The 24,153-nt window shown below is 36.5% G+C and overlaps 1 pseudogene; it reads left to right on the top strand.

The window, feature by feature from the left end:
* Positions 1-11,099: 11,099 nt before the first annotated feature.
* On the top strand, positions 11,100-12,763 carry LOC122227823 (annotated as a pseudogene).
* The last annotated feature ends 11,390 nt before the right edge of the window (positions 12,764-24,153 follow it).

Here is a 24,153-nt window from a genome sequence, read left to right as displayed (position 1 = left end):
AATTAGCATTTCAAAGTATCTGCAACTGTTTTGTTAACACTCCAAAAGAAGCCCTACTGGTATGTCAGTTCCTTTATCAGATCCTTAGGTTTTTCTTTTTTATCAGTTGTCTTTACCTGGTATCAGTCACAGTCCTAGGATGATTTACTTCCTAATGACCTTTTAAAGTTGTATTCTTTCAGGGGCACCTGGGTGGCTCAGCTTGTTAAGCATCTGACTTTGGCTCAAGTCATGATCTCACTGCTTATGAGTTTGAAGCCCTGTGTAGGGCTCTGTGCTGACAGTTCAGAGCCTGAAGCCTGCTTGGGATTCTGTCTCTGTCTCTCTCTACCCCTCCCCCACTCATGTACTGTCTGTCTGTCTGTCTCTCTCTCAAATATAAATAACATTAAAAAATGTTTAAGTTGTATTCTTTCAAAACAGACATATCTTGATATTAAATACATGGAATATCTATCTCTTATGTGTACGCACAGAAAATATTCCCTTTTGCTCTCTCCCATTTTTCTTGACATATGCAGCCTTCTTTATCTATCTTTTACTTTGCCACTGATGCCAGAGATAAGAATACAAGAAATGTTTTATTTCTCTCTTAATAAGTGGTGGCTGACCCTCAGTGTCAACATCAGAGAGACCATAAGAAGAGACAGAGCCTGGAGCAACTCTAGTACTCACCTCCAGTCAATAGTTGCTTTATGAAAATGTGGGTCCATCATTGTCGAATGTCTGATGTTTCAAGAAGTACCAGAAATTCATGCTTGAGGTTATTAAAAATAACTCACAATTTTTAATGTTGGCAAATAATTCAATTTCTTTCTAACATTATATGGTTCAAGTGAAACACTTAGCTGACCAGGTACAGCCTATAGGGAAGCTGTTTGAGACACCAATAAATGCTTTGATATTTCAGTTGTTGATGTGACCTTATCAAATTCAAAGGTAATTTAAGATACTTAAACTTAAAATGCTCCCAAGGAAACACAAGATTCTGGTAGCAAGTAATTAGATTCTGAGTTCCAAAGCTCTGCAGAAAAATACCCACACTCCTAGTTAAACAGCAAAACAACAGATCTCTGGTCCACTGTCAGTGCAAGTTCACTTGTGGCAGTATTTAAACAGAAGGATAAATGGAAAGAGACAAGTCACCTTTTTCCCTTTAATCTTTACACACAGTGAGACTCCAATTCTTCCCCTTTCCTTTCCTTTTTCTACTTTATCAAATCTGAAAATGCCAAGGCATTTTACAGTTTCCCAATATTAACCAAAATGTCTGAAGTCACCAGATAAAAACAAAGAAATATCCTCATAGTTAAAGGGGATATGGGAGATAGTTAATTTAACTCATGTAAAAACCCAATAATTTAGTCTTAAGCTAAAAGAAAAAAAATTCTATGTGCAAAAGTAGCAGAATTAAATAATTTCTGAAAAAAATTCCCAGCAACTGATGGACTAATTTTACATGGCTTTGCAGAGTGACTGACTACCCTCTTAGGAGTTCATTAAAAGCCATTTAATGAAAAATGTAAAATGTTAACATCCTCTCTGATACCAGATCTAACTTCATTGCAATTTGCATATTTTATTCATCAACATTGTCTTTTAATTTTTAATTAGTGTTAGCCTTAAAACACATTTCCATCATATGTTTCATCAAATTAACCTTTATGATGTAATGAAAAAATACAAAGTACAAAACACAGACAGACTACATTTAGGAAATTTACAGACACTGATGATAATATTAAGAGCCTCTTAATATTGTTTCTTAGGTTAAGGTCCATCCATAACCTACTAAAGCTCTTAATTGACCTTCTATCTCAGGTCAGACAGATCCAATAAAGTATGTAAAACTAATGTGAATGCCTGCAAATAATGTTTTGAGGATGGAGCCAAGAGAGCACAACTTACTCATTGGTATATTACCAGCACCAATACTTAACTCATTTCACAAATGTTAGTTAAGCAGCTACTGTGTGTCTACCAAGCCCACTATACTAGGTGCTGGGAATAATAAAATGATGAACAAGTAGCTAAAGAATTTACAGAATTGCTATTTATTCAGCACTGTACCATATACAATGCTGTTATAAGAAGATATGTTAATTTGAATCACAAAACCAAAGCATAGCCTATAATAAACATCCTTGTGGTCTTTCTACATTTTCCACTTGAACATTTGGAAGTTTCAAGTGTATATAAATGATATCCTATTAACAGCATTATGCACATATTAGAGGTAATTGTGCATTGTTATATCAAATATTTGAAAGTCTTCAGTATCCATTATTTAATCAAGTGGTTGCAGAGTCAGCTGGCATATTATTAACCAGCTTCTCTACTCTGCCTCATTAAAAAAGCTTGTGTACAGAAAACAAGCACTAAACGTGAAATAACTCCATGAGGTATTTTATTTTAATAAAAAACATATCTGTGTATACATACACACACACACACACACACACACACACACACACACACACACACACACATATTTTGTATGTATGCCCTAACTGTCCACTAAAGAAGCCTAGAAACTGATCAACACAGTAGTAAAATTCCTATTAATGAAATTTTTTCCATTAAAAGAAGCCAGAATTTCTTGAAGAAATTGTTGATTCAAAGTCTGGGACAGAAGATGTACGAGAAGAACCTGGAATATCTTGACATACCAGAGAGCAAGGAAGTTATCAATAGGACTCCAGAGGATATCACTGGTCAATGATGGGGTAATTTGAGCTTCAATAAAGAATATAATTGCATGTTTCTTGCTCAAGATGGTGATGTAGGAAGACTCTGAACTCACCTCCTCCGTAGAACACACCCAATTACACCTGTTAATAGAGCAATTCCTCCTGAAGAAGAACTGAGGTCTGACTTAACAGCTATTAAATAACCAAAGACAAAGAGAATGGCAAGAGAAAAATAGGAGAGATGGAGACACAGTAACAAAGGGAACCCTTACCCCCAACACTGTGAGTGGCATTGGGAAGGGATAGTACTAAGAGACCTAGAACAGATCCCTCTGTCCTTGGGCACAGAAAAATAGTTGTGGTTGAAAAGAACAACTAGCATATAAGACAGAAAACACTAGAACCCTGCCAAGAAGTGAAGGAACTATGAGAAGGCTCTCCAGGTCAGTGGTACTGGAGAATGATCAGGTTTATGTTCCCACCCCACAATGGAAACCTGGACCAGAGCAGGGTCCAGACACCATAAGGGGTGGGTCCAGCTATCACAGGGAGCTTACAACTTCAGGGAACCCAGGGTCCACAGGCCCACACCAGCACTAGCCATGTTGGGACACAGGGAAAAAAAAGGCTGTGGTTCCAAAGGACCCAAGAACTACGGGAGTATTCTCTCCCCATGCACCTTAAAAGCCTGGAGCAGGATCTGACTCACTGTGATTCAGTCAGTCAACAAAAGTCACCAAGCATACATAGTTTGCATAGAGGTCACCATACACAAGACCACTTCTTCTACTTAGGAGAAGTAGTCATTTTGCCTTATCCATAGAAACAAATACAGGAAGTCAAGCAAAATGGGGATGCAGAAGAATATGCTCCAAAAGAAAGAATAAGAAAAAAACCTCAGTAAATGAATTAAATGAAACAGATAAGCAATATGACTGATAAAGAATTCAAAGTAATGATCATAAAGATACTCACTGGGCTGGAGAAAAGAATAGAAGAACCCAGTAAGATCTTCAATAAAGAGATAGAAAATGTTTAAAAGAACCAATCAGAAGTAAAGAATATAATAACTGAAATAAAAAGAAAAACACACACTAGAGGTAATCAATAGTACATTAGAGAATGCAGAACACATCGGCAATCTCTGGAAGACAGGGTAATGAAAAGAACACAAGCTGAGCAGCAAGAAGAGAAAAGAATTTAAAAAGTCCAAGAAATCTTTCACATTACAGGGGTCCCAGAAGAAGAAGAGAGAGATGAAGGTGTAGGAAGCTTATTTGAAAAAATAATAACTGAAAACCTCCATAACTTAAGGAGGGAAATAGTCCAAGAAGCACAGTTCCAAAAACGATGAACCCAAGGAGGTCTACACCATGGCACATAATAATTAAAATGTCAAAGTTTAAAGATAAAGAGAGAATCCTAAAAGCAGCAAGACAGAAACAAAAAAAGTTACCTACAAGGGAAAAATCTACAACACTATCAGCTAATTTTCCAGCAGAAACTTTGCAAGCCAGGAGGGAGTGGCATGATACATTCAAAGTGCTGAAAGTAAAAAACCTACAACCAAGAATACTCTACTGAGAAAGGTTATCATTCAGATTTGAAGGAGAGATAAAGAGTTTCCCAAACAAAAGATAGAGGAGTTTATCACTACTAAATCAGGCTTACAGAAATGTTAAAGGGACTTAAGTGGAATAGAAATAGCCATAATAAGACATAAGAAAAATATGAAAAAAGATGTAAAATATGACAACATACATAAAATGATACATATGATCATTTTATGATATGATACATAAAATGTGGAGAAGGGAGTAAAAAAGGAAGAAAAGAAGAAAAAGGAAAAGAAAAAAGTATTTTTCTGGGTTTTTTTTGGTTGTTTGTTTTTTGGGTTTTGTTTTGTTTTTGTTTTTGCTTTTGTTTTTGTTTTTGTTTTTTTTAGAATGTGTTTGAACTTAAATGACCATCAAATTAATATGGACTGCTATTTACATAGGACGTTATATATGAACATCATGGTAACCACACACCCAAAACCTATGATAGATACACAAAACATAAAGAGAAAGAAAACTGAACAAAACACTATAGCTACTCATCAATCACAAAGAAGAGAGTAAGTGAAGAAAAAAGGAACAAAGAGGAACTACAAAAAACAAACTTTAAAAATGGCAATAAGCACATGTCTATCAATGATTACTTTAAATGTAAATGGCCTAAATGCTCCAATCTAAAGGCAATGGTGGAATGGATTGAAAGAAAGAAAGAAAGAAAGAAAGAAAGAAAGAAAGAAAGAAAGAAAGAAAGAAGAAAGAAAAAATAATCATATATATGTGGCCTACAAAAGACTCACTTCAGACCTAAAGATGCAAACAGACTGAAACTGAAGGGATGGAAAAACATTCACGATGCAAATAGAGGTGGAGAAGAAAAGCCAGGATAGCAATAATTGTATGATATGAAATGACTTTAAAACAAAGATTGTAACAAGGGACAAAGAAGGGTACTACATAATGATAAAAGGATTAATCCAACAAGAGGCTATAACAATTGTAAATACCTATGCATTCAACACTGGAATACCTAAATGCATAAAGCAAACATTAACAGACATAAAGAGAGAAACTGATGATAATACAACAATGGTAGAAGACTTTAACACTCCACTTACGTCAATGGATAGATCATCCAGACAGAAAATCAATAAGGAAACAATGTCTTTGAATGACACATTGGACTAGATGGACTTAATAGAAGTATATAGAACATTCCATCCAAAAACAAATACACATTCTTTTCAAGTGTGCATGGAACATTCTGCCGAACAGATCACATATTGGGCCATAAAGCAAGCCTCAATAAATTTAAAAAGATTGAAAAGATGCCATGCATCTTTTCTGACTGCAATAGTAGTACTATATCACAAGAAAAAAAACACAAATACATGGAGACTAAGAAAAAACAAATGGGTCAATGAAGCGGTCAAAGAAGAAATAAAAAAATACATAGTGACAAATAAAAAAGGAAACACAACGGTCCCAAAATCTCTGGGACACAGGGAAAGCTGTTCAAAGAGGGAAGTATATAGCAATAAGGACTACCTCAAGAAACAGAAAAAGACTCAAACAATTTAACCTTATGGCTAAAGAAACTGGGAAAAGAAGAACAATGGCCAAGGTGAATAGAAGAAATGACATAATAAAGATCAGAACAGAAATAAAACACATAGGGACAAAAAAACAATAGGAAAAGAAACAATAAAACCAAGAGCTGGTTATTTGAAAAGATTTAAAAAGTTGACAAACCCTTTACCAGACTCATCAAAAAAAGAAGAGACGATCTACTGAGGATTGATGGGGGGTGGGAGGGAGGGGAGGGTGGGTGATGGGTATTGAGGAGGACACCTTTTAGGATGAGCACTGGGTGTTGTATGGAAACCAATTTGACAATAAATTTCATATATTAAAAAAATATATATATTATTTCCTAAAAAAAAAAAAAAGAAAAAGAAAAAAAGAGAGGATCCTAATAAATAAAATCAGAAACAAGAGAGAACAAATGATATCACAGAAATACCAAAGATTGTAAGAGAATACCATGAAACTTATGTGACAACAAATTGGACAACCTAGAAGAACTGGATAAATTCTAGAAACATGCTATCTTCCAAAACTAAACCAAGGGGGAGGAGAAAATATGAACAGACTGAATATGAATAATGAAATTGAGTCAGTAATCCAAAAATACCAAAAAACAAAAGTCCAGGATCAGATGGATTCACAAGTGAATACTACCAGACATTTAAAGAAAAGTTAAAACCTATTCTCCTTAAACTATTTCAAAAAATAGAAGAGGAAAGAAAGCTTCCAAATACATTCTTCAAGACCAGCATTATCTTGACAGCAACACCAGATGACACTGCAAGAAAAGAAAACTACAGGACAATGTCCCTGATGAACATAGATGCAAAAATCCTCAAAAAAAATTAGCAAACCATATACAACAATACATTAAAAAGATCATCATGATCAGGTGAGATTTATTCCTTTGATGCAGGGGTGGTTTAATATTTCAATTCAATCAACATCATACACCACATTAACAAAAAATAAAAAATCATATGATCATCTCAATACATGAAGAGAAAGGATTTGACAAGATTGAACACTCATTCATGATAAAACTCTCAACAACATGGAGTTAGAGGGAACATACCTACCATAATAAAGGCCATATATGAAAAATCCACAGCTAATATAATCATCAATGGTGAAAAACTAAGAGCTTTCTATCTAAGGTTAGGAGTGAGACAAGGATGTCCACTCTCACTACTTTTATTCAACATAGTACTAGAAGACCTAGCCACTGCAACCAGAAAAGAAAAAAGAAGAGGCATCTGGGTGGCTCAAACATCCAACTTTAGCTCAGTTCAGCTCTTGCAGTTCATGAATTTTGGCCCCACATCAGGCTCTGTGCTGACAGGTGAGAGCATGGAGTCTGCTTTGGATTCTGTGTCTTTCTCTCTCTCTGCCCCTTCCCAACTTGCTCTCTCTCTCTCTCAAAAATAAATAATAAAAACATTGTAAAAATTAAAAAAAAAAGAAATAAGAAGCATCCATACTGGTAAAGAAGATAAACTGTCACTATTCCTAGACAACATGATGCTACACATAGAAAATCCTAAAGATTCCATCAAAAAAACTACTAGAAGTAATAAACAAATTCAGTAAAGTGGCAGGATACAAAATTAATATCCTGAAATCAGCATATTTCTATACTAACAATGAAGTCACAGAATGAAAATTTTAAAAACAACACCATTTGCAATTGCACCAAAAAGAATAAAATAAAACATCTAGGGATAAACTTAACCAATGAGCTGAAAGACCTGTACTCCAAAAACTATAAAACATTGATGAAAGAATTTAAAGATGACACAAACAAATGGAAACATATTCCATGCTCACGGGTTGGAAGAATTAACACTGTCAAAATGTCCAGGTTACCCAAGGCAATCTACAGATTCAGTGCAATTTCTATCAAAATACCAACAGCATTTTTCACAAAACTAGAACAAATAATACTAAAATTTTTATGAAACCACAAAAGACCTCAAATAACCAGAGCAATCCTGAGAAAGAAGAAAAAAGCTTAAAGTATCTCAATCCCAGATTTCAAGATATACTACAAAGCTGTAGTAATTAAAAAGTATGCTACCAGCACAAAAATAGACACAGATCAATAGAATAGGATAGAGATCCCAGAAATAAACCCACATGTTAATGGTCAATTAATCTATGACAAAGGAGTCAGGAATATATAATGGGGAAAGACAGTCTTTTCAATAAATAGTGCTGGGAACATTGGACAGCTACATGCCAAAGAATGAAATTGGACTAATTTCTAACACCATACACAAAAATAAACTCAAAATGTATTAAAGACCTAAACATGAGACCTGAAATCATAAAAATCCTAGAAGAGAACAAAGGCAGCAATTTCTCTGACATCAGCCATAGCAACATTTTTCTAATTATGTCTCCTGAGGCAAGAGAAACAAAAACAAAAATAAACTATTTGGACTACATCAAAATAAAAAGCTTTTGTACAGTGAAGGAAACCATCAATAAACCAAAAAACAACCTACTAATTGGGAAAAGATTGTTGCGAATGATATATCTGATAAAGGGTTAATAACCAAAATATATAAAAAACTCATACACTTCAACACCAAAAGAACAATTCAATTTAAAAAAGACAGTCTCTCCAACAAATGGTGGTGGGAAAACAGGACAGCAACATGCAGAAGAATGGACTACTTTCTTATACCATACACATACAAAAAAAATCAAAATCGATGAAAGACCTAAATGTGAGACAGGAAACCAGTAAAATCATAAAGAGAACACAGGCAATAACCTCTCTGACACTGACCATAGCAACTTCTTACTAGACATGTCTCTGGAGGTAAGGGAAACAAAGGCAAAAATGAACTACTGGGATTTCACCAAGATAAAAAGCTTCTGCACAGTGAAGGAAACAATCAACAAAACTAAAAGGCAACTAATGGAATGGGAGAAGATATTTGCAAATGACCTATCTGATAAAGTGTTACTATCCAAAATCTATTAAGAACTTATCAAACTCAACACCAAAAAAACAAATAATCCAGTTAAGAAACGTGCAGAAGACATGAACAGATTCTTTTCTAAAGAAGACATATACATGGCTAACAGACATATGAGAAAACACTCAATATCACTCTTCATCAGGGGAAAATCAAAACTGCAATGAGATACCACCTCACACCTGTCAGAATGGCTGAAATGAACAGCACAGGAAACAGATGTTGGCAAGGATGCAAAGAAAGAGAAACCCTCTTACACTGTTGGAGGGAATGCAAATTGGTGCAGCCACTCTGGAAAACAGTATGGAGGTTCCTCAAAAAGTTAAAAATAGAACCACCCTATGATCCAGTAATCACACTACTAGGTATTTACCCAAAAGATACAAAAATACTGATTTAAAGGGGCACACGCACTCTGATGTTTATAGCAGCATTATCAACAATAGCCAAATTATGAAAGAGTCCAAATGTCCATCAACTGATGAATGGATAAGGAAGATTTGGTATCTATATACAATGGAATATTACTCATCCATAAAAAAGAATGAAATCTTGCCATTTGCAATGACATGGATGGAGCCAGAGTATATTATGCTAAGTGAAATAAGTCAGAGAAAGACAAATACCATATGATTTCATTCATATGTGGAATTTAAGAAACAAAACAGATGGACATAGGGGAAAGAAGAGAAAAAGGAGAGGGAGACTCTCCCTCAAATGGTAAGAGACTCTCAAACCATCAGAGACTATTAACTAAGAGAGAACAAACTAAGGGTTCCTGGAGGGGAGGTGCAGGGGATGGACTAAATTGGTGATGAGTATTAAGGAGGGCATTTGTTGTGATGAGCACTGGGTGTTATAGTAAGTGATGAATCACTAAATTCTACTCCTGAAACCAATATTACACTATATGTTAATTAACTAGAATTTAAATATAAACTTGAAACAAAAAAAAATCCAATTAAAAATGGGCAGAGGATCTGAATAAACATTTTCCCAGAGAAGACATACAGATGGACAACAGATACATGAGAAAAATGCTCAACATCACTCAGCATCAGGGAAATGAAAATCAAAACCACAATGAGCTATCACCTCATGCCTATCAAAATGGCTGAAATCAAAAACACAAGAAACAACAAGTGTTGGTGAGGATGTGAAGAAAAAGTAACCCTCATGCCTTATTGTTGGGAATGCATTCTGCTGCAGCCACTATGGAAAATAATGTAGAGATTCCTCAAAAAATCAAAAACAGAATTACCATATGATCCAGTAATCCCACTACTATTTACCCAAGGAATACAAAAACACTAATTCAAAAGATATGTACCCTTATGTTTATTATAGCATTATTTATAATAGACATATTATGGAAGCAGCCCAAGTGTCCATTGATAAACAAATGGATACAGAAGATGTGGTACACACACACACACACACACACACACACACACACACACACACAAATGGAATATTACTCAGGCATAAAAAAGAATAAAATATTGCCACTGCAACAACATGAATGGATTTAGAGAGTATAATGCTGAGCAAAATAAGTGAGTAAGAGAAAGACCAATACCATATACGATCTTACTTACATGTGGAATTTAAGAAACAAAACAAATGGGGGCACCTGGGTGACTCAGTCAGTTAAGCGTCTGACTTCGGCTCAGGTCATGATCTCCCAGTTCGTGAGTTCAAGCTCCGCATCAGGCTCTATGCTGACAACTCAGAGCCTGGAGCCTGTTTCAGATTCTGTGTCTCTCTCTGCCCCTCCCCTGCTCATGTTCTGTCTCTCTCTCTTTCTGTCTCTCAAAAATAAATAAAAACATTTTTAAAAACTAAAAAAAAAAAAAGGAACAAAGAAAAAAAGAGCAAACCAAATAACTAACAGACTCTTAACTATAGAGAACAAACTGATAGTTACCAGAGGAGCCGTCAGGGGGTGCAAGGATGGGTGAAATAAGTGAAAGGAATTAAGAGTACACTTATCATGATGAGCACTGAGTAACATACAAAATTGTTGAATCACTGCATTGTACACCAGAAACTAATATAACATTGTATGTTAACTATACTGGTATTAAAATAAATTAATTGAGGCAGCCACCTGAGTGGCCATTGCCACAGACACCTCCAGAGGACCCAATTGAGGAGGAAGCAGAGGTTTCGCTGGCTCCTGCCTTCACCTAGGTCCTCCCTGGACATTCAAGAGGGACTGCAGGTTATGGGTACTACATATGCTTTCAGAGCAGTACTGTGAGGAAGCTTAAAGTGGGATGGCAGGAGAGCCTCATCCTTATGACCCGTGACTCCAGTGATCCAGAGAATTGGGATCAGAAATTGCATAGCAGATCTCGTAAACTGTGTAAACATTCAAGTACTCCCGCACGTGTTGCTAAAGGAGTTGTTGACCACACCAAAATGACTCTACATGGTGCTAGTGGGGAACATGAACGATCAAGAGATAGATGAAGGTCAAGTGCCAGATCACAAGATTCATCTCATGAAAGAACGGAATCTCAACTCACTCCTTGTATTAGAAATGTTACTTCTGTGGGGTCCTGGATGGCTCAGTCAGTTGAGCATCCGACTTCGGCTCAGGTCATGATCTCATGGTCTGTGATTTCGAGCCCCACGTCTGGCTCTGCTGACAGCTCAGAGCCTGGAGCCTGTTTCAGATTCTGTGTCTCCTTCTCTCTCTGCCCCTGCCCCGCTCATGCTCTATCTCTCTCTCCCTCTGTCAAAAATAAATAAACATTAAAAAAATTTTTTTAAAGAAATGTTACTTCTCCAACACAACAGCACCATGTAAACGAGAAAAAGACCATAGTTCCTCTCATCCAAGCAGTCCTCGTCTTCAGAAGGCATCTCCAAATGATTCTAGTAGCAGTGCTGGGAACAGCAGCAGAAACAGTAGTCAGTCAAGTTCAGATGGTACTGTAAGACATCTGGGGAGATGGTGTTTATATATGAAAATGCAAAAGAAGGAGCTTGGAATGTAAGAACTTCGGAACGAGTAACACTGATAGTGGATAACACTAGATTTGTTGTAGACCCATCCATTTTTACTTCACAGCCAAACACAATGTTGGGCAGGATGTTTGGATCTGGCAGAGAACCTAATTTTACACGTCCCAATGAGAAGGGAGACTATGAAGTGGCAGAGGAAATTGGCTCCACTGTGTTTCAAGCTATTCTGGATTACTACAAAAAAGGAATAATCCATTGTCCTGATGGCATATCTGTTTCTGAACTGAGAGAAGCATGCGACTATCTTTGTATTTCTTTTGAATATAGCACTATTAAATGTAGAGATCTCAGTGCCCTAATGCATGAGTTATCAAATGATGGTGCTCGTATACAGTTTGAATTTTATCTGGGAGAAATGATCCTGCCTCTCATGGTAGCTAGTGCCCAGAGTGGGGAAAGAGAATGCCACATAGTAGTGCTTACCAATGATGATGTGGTTGATTGGAATGAAGAGTATCCACCACAGATGGGAGAAGAGTATTCACAAATTATTGATAGCAAAAAATTATATAGATTTTTCAAGTACATTGAAAACAGATATGTGGCCAAATCAGTTTTGAAGGAGAGTGGTCTTAAGAAGATTAGATTAGGAATAGAAGGTTATCCTACCTACAAAGAAAAAGTAACGAAAAGGCCTGGTGTCCCCCCAGAAGTGATTTACAACTATGTCCAAAGACCCTCTATTTGAATGTCTTGGGAAAAGGAAGAAGGAAGGAGTCAGCATGTAGACTTTCAGTGTGTAAAAAGTAAATCTATCACCAACCTTGCAGCAGCTGCCACAGACATTCCCCAGGACCAGCTGGTAGTCATGCACCCGACTCCACAAGTGGACGAGCCGGATATTCTCCTGATGCACCCCCCTTCTGGCAACAGTGACCTCAGTCCTGATGCACAGAATCCAATGCTGTGATGCTGATGTTCTTGAAACCATTGCATGCTACCCTTCACAATGACGTCGCACTCTCATTCTGCACTACAAGGCCACGCTCTTCATCGTGAGATGCACATAACAATGTTTAGGATATTGCACTGGAGGCTTTTTTAAAGACCAAAGGTAGCTGAATGGTTTTTTAAATGAGTACAACTCTAGCATCCTGAGGTTCCAGTTATATAAATGTATTTGCTTACCAGTAAGTTTGTGAAATTGGTGCTTTGTATGGGGGACTGTCCTTTTTCATACACATAGATATTTTCAGAAGTGGGGAAAATTGGCAGGTGGGGTCTTTTCAGCTTAGACTGACACTTTTCACACCCCATGTAAAATGTAGAATATTACATAGTTGCATTTTATAAATGGTGGTTAAATGGAACTGTTCAAGCCATTTTTATAGTTGTGATGCACAATATAACTGAAATAACTGCTTCTATCAAAGTATTCCTTCAGTAAAATGTATATAGTTTGCTGCCCATGATGAGCAAAAAAAATGAGTATTTACCATTGGGCTTATTTGAATGGTTAGGATGAGATTCAATGCCTATATCTTCTTTCTCCCCACTGCTGTTCTCGCCCTTTTACAGTGAGTCACATGCAGGAAGTGTGAACATGCCTTACCCTTAAACTGTTCAGATATTTACTTACTAATTTTTAAAAAATTTTTTTCAATGTTTATTTATTTTTGAGACACAGAGACAGAGCATGAGTGGGGGAGGGGCAGAGATAGAGAGGGAGACACAGAATCTGAAACAGGCTCCGGGCTCTGAGCTGTTGGCACAGGGCCCAACAGGGGGCTCAAACCCACGAACCGTGAGATCATGACCTGAGCCAAAGTCAGACGCTTAACCGACTGAGCCACTCAGGCACACCACTAATTTTTTATTCTTAAGAGTTATGGGATAGGAAAATGAAGTGTTTGCTCTTCATTTACTAAATGATTGTAAACTCGAGTTTTTCATCAAAATAAAATTCCATTGTTCTAAAATAAATAAAAATAAATAAATAAATAAATAAAATTAATTGAAATTTTATTTTAAAAAATCTTTTAAACAATTAAAAATAAAAATACCAGATAATCCAATAATTTCACTATTGGGTATTCACCCAGGAAAAACTAAAACACTAACTCAAAAAGATGTATGCACTCCTTTGTTTGCTGAAGCATTATTCACAATAGCTGAGACATGGTAGCAACCGAAGTATCCATCAGCAGACACATGGATGAGGAAAATGTGGCATATATATACAATGGAATATCATACATCCATAAAAAAAGATGAGATCATGCTATTTGAGACAACATAGATGGACCCAGAGAGTATTATGCTAAGTGAAATAAATCCACTGAAAAAGATAAATACTATATGATTTCACTCATAAATGGAATTTTAAAGAATAATAAAAAGCAAAATTAGAACTATAAATACAGAGAACAAATTGATGCTTGCCAGAGGGACAGGGGCTTGGGGGTTGGGAAAAATGGGTGAAGGGGAAAGGGAGATATAGACCTCCAGTTATGGAATAAGTCACAGGGAAAAAAAGCAGAGCATAAGGAATGCAGTCAATAATATTATAATAGCAATGAAATGGGACAGATGGTATCTATACTCATGGTGAACATAGTATAATATATAAACTTGTCAAAAAAACTAAGCTGTACACCTGAAATTAATGTAACATTGTGTGCCAACTATACTCAAATTTTTTTGAAAACACAATTTTATGGATTTCATGCTATTTCATTGTATGGAATAAACCACAATTTAAAAACTTCAAAAAGAAAAGGAAAAGAATTGCAATGGGTTGAAACTCATAAAATATGTTTAAATTTTTTAGAAACTATTAAATATTTATTAAATATTTTTATAAATTCAAAAAATTATAAAGAACAAATTTATTATCTTAAATAATGGCTTAAAAAGGGGGAAAGGGAAGGGGTGCCCGGGTGACTCAGTCAAATAAGCATCCACCTCTCAATTTTGGCACAGGTCATGATCTCATAATTCATAGGTTTGAGCCCTGAGTCAGGCTCTGTGCTGACAGTGCAGAACCTGCTTGGGACTGACTCACTCTCTCTCTCTCTCTCTCTCTCTCTCTCTCTCCCTCCCTCTCTCAAAATAAATAAATAAACTATAAAATAATAAAATAAAAAGAAATAAAAAGGGGAAAGGCACTCTAGTCTTGATAAGGGATCAAAAGATTTATTCTGCTTTTCTTACACAAATTGAAACAATGGCAACAAATAGTTGAAAAGACAAAGCATTGCTTTATAAAAGTATTTCATTTATGAGATAAAAAGAAATTATAAAATTAGAATATCTCCACTGAATTAATAAGTTAAGGCATTGAGCATTAAAAGCTACTGACATCAAAGAAAATCAAAACTGGATGAAAATCAAGCTGATAAAATTGGGATGTACCTCCCAATGAAAGAAAACAGCAAAACAAACAATCCAATTAAAAAATGGGCAGAAGATCTGAATAGACATTTCTCAAAAAAAGACATACAGATGGCGAGGAGGTACATGAAAATATGTTCAACATCATGATGATCAGGGAAGTGCAAATCAAACCCACAAAGTTATATCATCTCATACTTGACAGAAATAGTTATTTTCAAAAAGACAAGAAGTAAGTGTTGGCAAAGATGGAGACAAAAGGGAACCCTCAAGCATTATTAGTTGAAATGTAAATTGGTGCAGCCACTAAGAAAACAGTATGGAGGTTATCAAAAATTTTTAAATAGAATTACAAGGGGTGCCTGGGGCTCAGTCAGTTGGACATCCAACTTGATTTCAGCTCAGGTCATGACCTCACCATTTGTGAGACCGAGCCCCAAGTCAGGCTCTGCACTTTCAGCATGAAGCCTGTTTGGGATTCTCTCTCTACCTCTCTCTCTGCCCCTGCCAGCTTGCACGTGCTCTCTCTCTCTCTCTCTCTCAAAATAAATAAACTTTTTAAAAACTTAAAAAATAAAAAAGTTACTAAGAGAGGAAATCTTATAAGTTCTCATCACAAAAAAATTCTGTAATTATGTATGGTGACAGATGTTAATTAGACTTATTGTGGTGATCATTTTGCAATATATGCAAATATTGAATCATTATGCTGTGTACCTGAAACTTATATAATGCTGTATGTCAATTATACCTCAATAAAAAAGAGAAAATAAGAATAAAGAAAACATCAGCATCTATAGTCTTGTCAAAGGGTTAGAACCTCAGTCTGATCATTTCTCTGGATCCAGCTGCTTATTTGCAGAAAATAGAGGAAACAAAGGAACAAGTTGAACTGCACCATGAGTCTTCAATAAGTAAACTCCAGATGGGGAAACTCTAGAGGTCAAGCAAAACAGACCAAGTTCTTCAAAAGAAAACTTATAAGGGAAAAATAGGAATAAAAGAAGAATTTGTAGGTTAAAGGAGACTAAAAAAACACATCAATTTTTCTTTTATTTGACAATACTAAACTACTAAATCTAGGGATGCACCTTGGCTCATGGTTGTATGAACCATGAAGAACTTCAAGGAAATGATTACTGTAAAAGTCAGTGGTGACTTTGGAAGAAAGAAGGGAACTGTGATTGAGATGTAGCACAGAGACAGGCTCCTGAGGAGCCTAAATTCAATTTCTTGAACTGAGTGGCAGTTATTAGGGTCTTCACTCATTAATCTACATATTTATTTCACGTGATCCTCTGCATCAGCATTTTTTAGCCATTTCTTACAGTAGACAAGAAGGCACAAGTACTACAGCACATGCTATAGGATTAGTCTTGGATTTATACAGCCCACATTCTATCCAGTCCTCGTTTTCTGAACACAAGCACCAAATGAAGTCATTCATCAAATTAGGCAATTAGGAAATATTTATTGAGACCTAGTTCAATAAACTGTTCAGACACTCTTCTAAACTTCTAAGCTGACATTAAAATGAAGAGTCTTGACATTTCTAAATAATGAGTTTTTGCTTTATCAGTCTAGTAACTATTTACTGTGTATCTCCTAGGTGTCAGGCATTGTGCTGAACATACAGAGGAGGAACAAGACAGACATGTTCCCCAACTTCAAGAAATCCATATAATCTCCATTCATGAACTGAATGGTATGTTGTAACAGGTTCTCTGTATACATGCTTTCATTTCCATCCCTCAGAATCCCCATTTTATGCTTGAAGAAATTAACTTAAAGTTTAAGATAGATTAAGTGACATGTCAATTTAGGAAGAAATAAAGCCAGGATTCAAACTAGGTCAGTATAAATCCATAATTCGCATTCTTAAGTGTTTCCCAAAGCTTCTCAAAGTGAGATTCTAATTTTCACAAGAGTATCTGATGATTTGCCAGGGTTATAAAAATAAAAAAAATCACAGGATAAATATGGAGCATTTTCCTGGAATGATGATTATACTAAAATTGTAAAGAATTTAAAACATATTTGATACTAGCATGGATATATTCTAGTGTATTACACAAAATTCAAATACATTTTAAGATATAATATTACAACAAAGTCATTTCACTCTAGAAGGTGAGAGATCAAGACTTTCTTACTCAGGACAAGTCATTTGTGCTTGTTCCTATAATTCCCTGCCCTATTTTCCTTACCTGGATAACTCTACTCCTCTTCAGGACTCAAACTGAATCATCACTTCTTCTAGGAACCTTTCTTCCTCACCTGTCCCAACCCCTCAAATCCCAGACTGGATTGGAGGCCCATCCCTCCCCTCCCAATTGTGTACTAGTAGTACTAGCTAGTGGTGTGCACTATCTACATCTTGAAATTGTCTTTTGGTTTTTGTTTGTTTGTTTGTTTTGTTTTTTCATTATTTTTTTAATATATGAAATTTATTGTCAAATTGGTTTCCATACAACACCCAGTGCTCATCCCAAAAGACGCCCTTTTCAATACCTATCACCCACCCTCCCCTCCCTCCCACCCCCCATCAACCCTCAGTTTGTTCTCAGTTAAGAGTCTCTTATGCTTTGGCTCTCTCCCACTCTAACCTCTTTTTTGTTTTTTCCTTCCCCTCCCCCATGGCTTTCTGTTAAGTTTCTCAGGACCCACAGAAGAGTGAAAACATATGATATCTGTCTTTCTCTGTTGAAATTGTCTTTTGACAGTCTACCTACCCATCTTTACCATGAACTACAAAAGAGCAAAGTCCATGTCTTACTCGTGGTCTTAACTGTGAGCCATAGAGTAGGTTTTCAATACGTGTATACTAATTTATTTTATTCAACTTAACTATCAATTATTACTAGTTATTTCTAATTTATTCTAATGAGGTTTTTGATGAGTCAATCATCCACATTTATTTTAGTGGCTGTTGTTCTAAGAAAATGACTAAGATAGGGGCGCCTAGGTGGGTCAGTCAGTTAAGGGTCCGACTTCAGCTCAGGTCATGATTTCCAGGTCTGTGAGTTCAAGCCCCATGTCAGGCTCTGTGTTGATGGCTCAGAGCCTGGAGCCTGCTTCAGATTCTGTTCCCCTCTCTCTGCCCCTCCCCCACTCGTGCCTCTGTCTCTCACTCTGTCTCTCAAAAGTAAAATAAACATTAAAAAAAATTTTTTAGAAAAAAGAGTAAGATATCCAAACTAGCACTTTTTTCACTGTTCTAATTAATCAAATACCTAAGTAGATGTAACATTAAAAGAATGTACTCAACGTAAGGCAGATCTGTTTTTTAATGTTTATTTGTTTATTTTGAGAGAGAGAGAGAGAGAGAGAGAGAGAGAGAATCCCAAGCAGGCTCCACACTGTCAGCACAGAGCCCAATGCGGGGTGCATTCATGACCTGAGCTGGAATCAGGAGTCAGACACTTAACTGACTGAGCCACCCAGGTGCCCCATAAAAGTAAGGCAGATCTTTAAATGATATCTGGTGGCTTGAAAGTTGTGGAGTTGCATTGACCAAAATAAACTAGGAGATTGTTGATAGTGAGTTCAGATTCCATTCTTCATTCTTTAGAGTCAAGTTGTGAGGTCTTGGATAAATCCAATGTACATGTGACCCAAAAGTTTTCAGAAGTAGTAATACAAAATGAAAGCATGAACAATACAAAAGCATTGTAAGTAGCAAACCCATTTTGGAAGAAAGTAGCTAGAGGCCTTTACCTGATTCTAGCTGCAGACTCCCTCCAGGTACACAGCTACATTTCTCAGGCTTGTGCCAAAGACCAGTGGTGGGTGGAGTAGAAAAATGAGTAACCACTAGGGGGACAGCCAACCAAAGAAAATTCCGTGCCAGGAGTGAGCAAATCATCTACTGGGAAGTGATGCAGAAGGTTCAAGAGCCAAAAGACTTTAATTGAGCTAGGACTCAAACTGGAACAGCCAAGCAGACAGAAAGCCAGGGAAAAAGAGTATGGGTCAAAACTGCACAGAGAGGAGATCAAGATACAAAGAAGATAAGGCCAATATAGAAACTGAACTTAACACAGCCCAACAGAACTTTGCCAAATAGCAAGCAAGGATGCCTTGTACCTTTAAAATCTAAAAAGTGTTGTAGTAATGCATAATTCAGCTTTTGCTTGAACACTAAAAGTAGCCCTAAATTTTTAACAAGCATGGCTAATGGAAAGAATTCTTATTTTTCTCTTTTAAGAGGCAAAAAAAAAAGAAAGGCAAAAGTGCTGTAGTGATAGATGAAAATACAACCTTGAAGATCAATTTATGTTATATCATGTAGAATTGCCATCTGTTCCATGTCATTCTATAAATCAAGGGAGAAAAAAATCCACTGTTTAATATTAAATAAGCAATTCAAAAGGCAATAAAACTCAAAGTAGTCATTTCTCTTGGAGAAAGTAAAGTTGGTCAGTTGGTTGGTTTGAATTCCCTAGTGTCATCACTGTGTCTCACACATAGTACACATTTGACAAATAAATGAGGAATGATTTTCTGCATCTGGCCAATAGAGCATTCCCTTGTCCTAATTCCTCAGTGAAATAATCTCTTTCTAATATGAAATGTATTCAAAACTATAAGTGACTTTTTCACTCTGAAATTTCCATATAAAAATAGCCAGGGCAGAAAAATTGGATTCCATGAAATTTGTTTCTAAAATGACTCAGTAGAAAAAGAAATGTTTCCTTAGGATAGTCTCTAGGCTTCAATCCTTCATAATGTTTCATTCAGTTTTGGAACATATATGTGCAATGTGTGCATCTTGGACAGAGTGCTCCTTCAGAGCCTTCACCATATCGCTACTTACTTCAACAAGAGCAGGAATTACTTGTAAAAATAATAGCCACAAGGGGACTACAGTATTTAGAAAGCTGCTGGTTTGTAATTTACAGTTCATGTCAGTTCTTTCATAGCCAGTGAACACAAAATGGAAATGATTTCACATTTCACTGGTTGGGTTGTTTGTTTTTAATAGATTATAATAACACAGGAGGATAATATATGGATAAAACTAACAGGTATATAAGGGGTCTGCATTTGTTCATCAACACATTTTACAATCAATGTAGATCTTGCATGAAAACTACTCTGCAGTGAAAGCTAATTATTGTTTAGAATATTTCTTTCAAGAAGCCAAGGACTGTCAGAACTTATTCTTTCAAAACAGCTTTTCTGCAGATCTTCCTGAAAACTCATTCTTTAAGAAACAAAACAAATTCACTCAACATAATGAGAAGAAAAATGTTCCACTGTGTGAGGTTTAGACCTTGAAATAGGTAGAAAACAAGTTATTTGCATGGTAGGCCTTTGTTTATGTGTTTAAGAAACAACAAATCCTAAGACTATTTGTGGAGAAACCATTACTCTTGGCCATCAATCAGAAATCAACTGCCGGGAACTTTCACTTCCAGCCAAGATGAAGTAACAGGAACTGGTTTACCCTTTCACCTTAAACAATTAGAAGACCAAACAAAATATATGGAAAAAAATAGTTTCCAGACATTTGACAAGAGGCAGCATGAGATTTGATCTCTTGGAAAATAGAAACAGATGAGATGAGTCCTACTTATTGCATAGAAGGATTTCCAAGCAGAAGCACAGACCATGGGTGACCCAAACAGAGATCAGCGAAATTACTCAGTGGACAACACAGAGATCAGAGCACAGGGAGGCCAAGGAAGCTAAAAGACATGGAAAAGAATGCCAAAGAAGAGAAAGCTTCACAGAGAGAGTGCGGAGGGGTCCCCTCCAATCTTGATAGATACAGTATGACTATCTCCACATGCATAAGAAGAAACAGCTCCAGGCCAGGCAAAGAACCAATAGAACCAAACAATTACCTGAACTTGCACAGGGCCAGAAAATACTTTGTGTCCCCTCCAACCAGAATGAAAGATGTCTTAATATTCAAGATATTGGGTAGTCTTCAGGAGAGTTATCACCTTAGTAGTGAGACTAAATTAACCCTAGACTAAATACTTCTCTGGATCTGCCCTAAGAAAGCTTAAAAGCAAGTTTCAAAAGGGTCAAACTGAATGAAGTAACTTAACCACATACCAGAACAGTCTGAAACACCACTGAAAGGAATTTGACCAAATCTACTAACACCTGATAATATAAAATTCCCAAAGTCTGGTACCCTATAAAAAAATACCAGTCATATATGACCCACAATCAGAAGAAAAATCAAACAACAGAAACAGATCCAGAAATTACAGAGATGTTGAAATTAGCAGAAAAGGACATTAAAATAATTATAACTATGATCCTTATGTTCAAGAGGGAGAAGAAAATATAAACAAGAAGAGGACAAATATGTGAGATTTTTTTAAAGACCAATGAGACTTCTACAGATGAAAAACACAACATATGAAAAAAAGGGGGGGTGGCTGGGTGGCTCAGCCAGTTATGTGTCATGACTTCAGCTCAGGTCATGATCTCATGGTTTGTGAGTTTGAGCCCCATGTCAGGCTCTGTGCTGACAGCTCAGAGCCTGGAGCCTACTTTGGATTCTGTATCTGCCTTATCTCTGCTGCTCTCCCATTCACACTTTGTCCGTCTGCCTCTCTGTCTCTCAAAAATAAACATTACATTTAAAAAAATACACATATGAAAATATATATCAACATGTTTAAGGAAATTTGTTGTGGGGCAAATACACAAAAATGCAACCACCACACATTACCTAGTGGGGCTGTTATTTAGGTAGCTGCTTTTGGGGCTCTCTAATCAAACAATGTAATGGTCTTCTGAGTAATAGGACCATTTCCCAAACTTTCTTCATATTCATATTTCTTTCATATTCTCAGGATTCAGGAAGCTTCTTTCATCTTAAGATTATTATCTTAACATATAATTCTTAATATCTAATTATATTTGGGGCACCTGTGTGGCTCAGTTGGTTAAGCATCCAACTCTTGATTTCAGCTCAGGTCATGATCTCACAGTAAGATCGAGCCCCATGTCAGGCTCTGCACTGACAGCGTGGAGGCTGCTTGGTATTCTCTCTCTCTCTCTCTCTCTCTCTCTCTCTGCCCCTCCTCCATTCACTCTCACACTCTCTTTATCTAAAAATAAACTTTTTTAAAAAAAAAAGGACACTTAGTCATGTTTGCCAGCTTATAGAATCACCTTCCATATTCCTGTAGATTTTAGGAGCCAGCCTAGAGGAATGAGACAGGAGAAACAAATAGAATATTTGCCCATGTACAATGAGGTCAGCAATGACTTTGTATCTTCCAGGATTCTTTCCAGTCCTTATCTCACTTAGGCTCTCTTTGGAATATACTACTGCTGGCTATTTGTTCCTTAAAACTCTCTCCATCTGGGGTTTTTCACCCCCATTTCTCCTGCTATGTCCTCCTTTTTTTCTAACCACTCCCTTTCAGTCTGCCTTAATGATGCCCAGGGAAATGATTTAAACTAAGAAAGCTTAAGCTTCAAGGCCCCTAACAATGTGTTTCCAGAGTCAGGCATTTTTATAAAATGTATAAAAATTTATGGAAGATATATTCCCTGCATCTTGGAATCCAGGAAACATTGAATTGGCAATATATTTAGTGGAGTATCTTTATGTGGTTCACAACCACTTTCATGTGTCATAAGTTATTGCTCATCATTACAGAGCAGGAACACTCCTACTGACCACTGTGCCTGCAACATGACACCAAAGTGCAAGACCAGAAGTCACACTGTAACGTGAACATGTCCTATAACTCCCAGCCCCAAAGGTATGTGAGGATGGAGGAAAAATAAGGTTTGAAACATACAGAGTCAGAAGCAGTTTTGTGGAAAATACTTCTAATCATCAGTCAAGTAAAATTATAAATGGAGGATTCATTTCTCAGCAACACCTAATCTAGAGGGAAGTTCTCTCCCTTCAAAACTCTATTTCATGGGGGCTCTTGGGAGGCTCAGTAAGCTAAGTGTCCAACTCAATTTCAGCTCAGGTCATGATCTCATGGTTTGTGAGACTGAGTCCAGCACTGGGCCCCATATTAGGCATGTTGCCTGCTTAGGATTCTCTCTCTCAAAATAAACTAAAAAAAACTCTATTTTATGGATAAAGAAGATGTAAGATATATATAGAGAGATACTCTTACACACACACACACACACACACACACACACACACAGAGTGGAATATTACTCAGCCATAAAAATGGAAGCTAGAAAGTATAATGCTAAGGGAAATAAGTCAGTCAGAGAAAGACAAATACCATATGACTTCACTCACATGTGGAATTTAAGAAACAAACAAATGAGCAAAGGGAAAAAAAACAGAGAGGCAAACCAGTAAAACAAACTCTTAACTAGAGTGAACAAACTGATGGTTACTGAAGAGAAGGTGGGTGGGGAGATGGGCTAAATAGGGAATGGCAATTAAGGAGTGCACTTGCTGTGATGAGCACTGAATGTTGTATGGAAGTGTTGAATCACTATATTGTACACCTGAAACTAATATTACACTGTATGTTAACTAACTGGAATTTAAATAAAAACTTTTTTAAAAACTCTATTTAATCAGGGCACCTGGGTGGCTCAGTCAGTTGAGTGTCCAACTTTTGATTGCAGCTCAGGCCATGATCCCAGGGTCATGCTCAGCATGGAGCCTGCTTGAGATTCTCTTTCCCTTTTCCCCTCTCCCCCACTCAAGCTCTTTCTCTAAATAATAATAATAATAATAATAATAATAATAATAATAATAATACAGCATATATAATTATATCTATATACCCAAAATAAAATGTATTAGAATTCCTGTTTGTGGGGAATAAATCATAAATCCATTGGTTCCAAACAGCAAATATGTCTATTTCTGATGCCTTGTGTTTTATACACCCCAAAATATAAGTTCACATTCTAGCATAATAGACACATCTTGTCCTAAGTATGATGCTTCAAGCCTTGCAATAAAGGTTGCAACATGGCTAGCACAGCTGGTATGGTCAGTGAGGC

Source organism: Panthera leo, chromosome C1 (genome assembly GCF_018350215.1).
Source record: "Panthera leo isolate Ple1 chromosome C1, P.leo_Ple1_pat1.1, whole genome shotgun sequence".
In the NCBI taxonomy this organism is placed as follows: domain Eukaryota; kingdom Metazoa; phylum Chordata; class Mammalia; order Carnivora; family Felidae; genus Panthera; species Panthera leo.
Note: the sequence above shows the minus strand (reverse complement) of the source record. Positions and strands in the feature narration are given on the sequence as shown.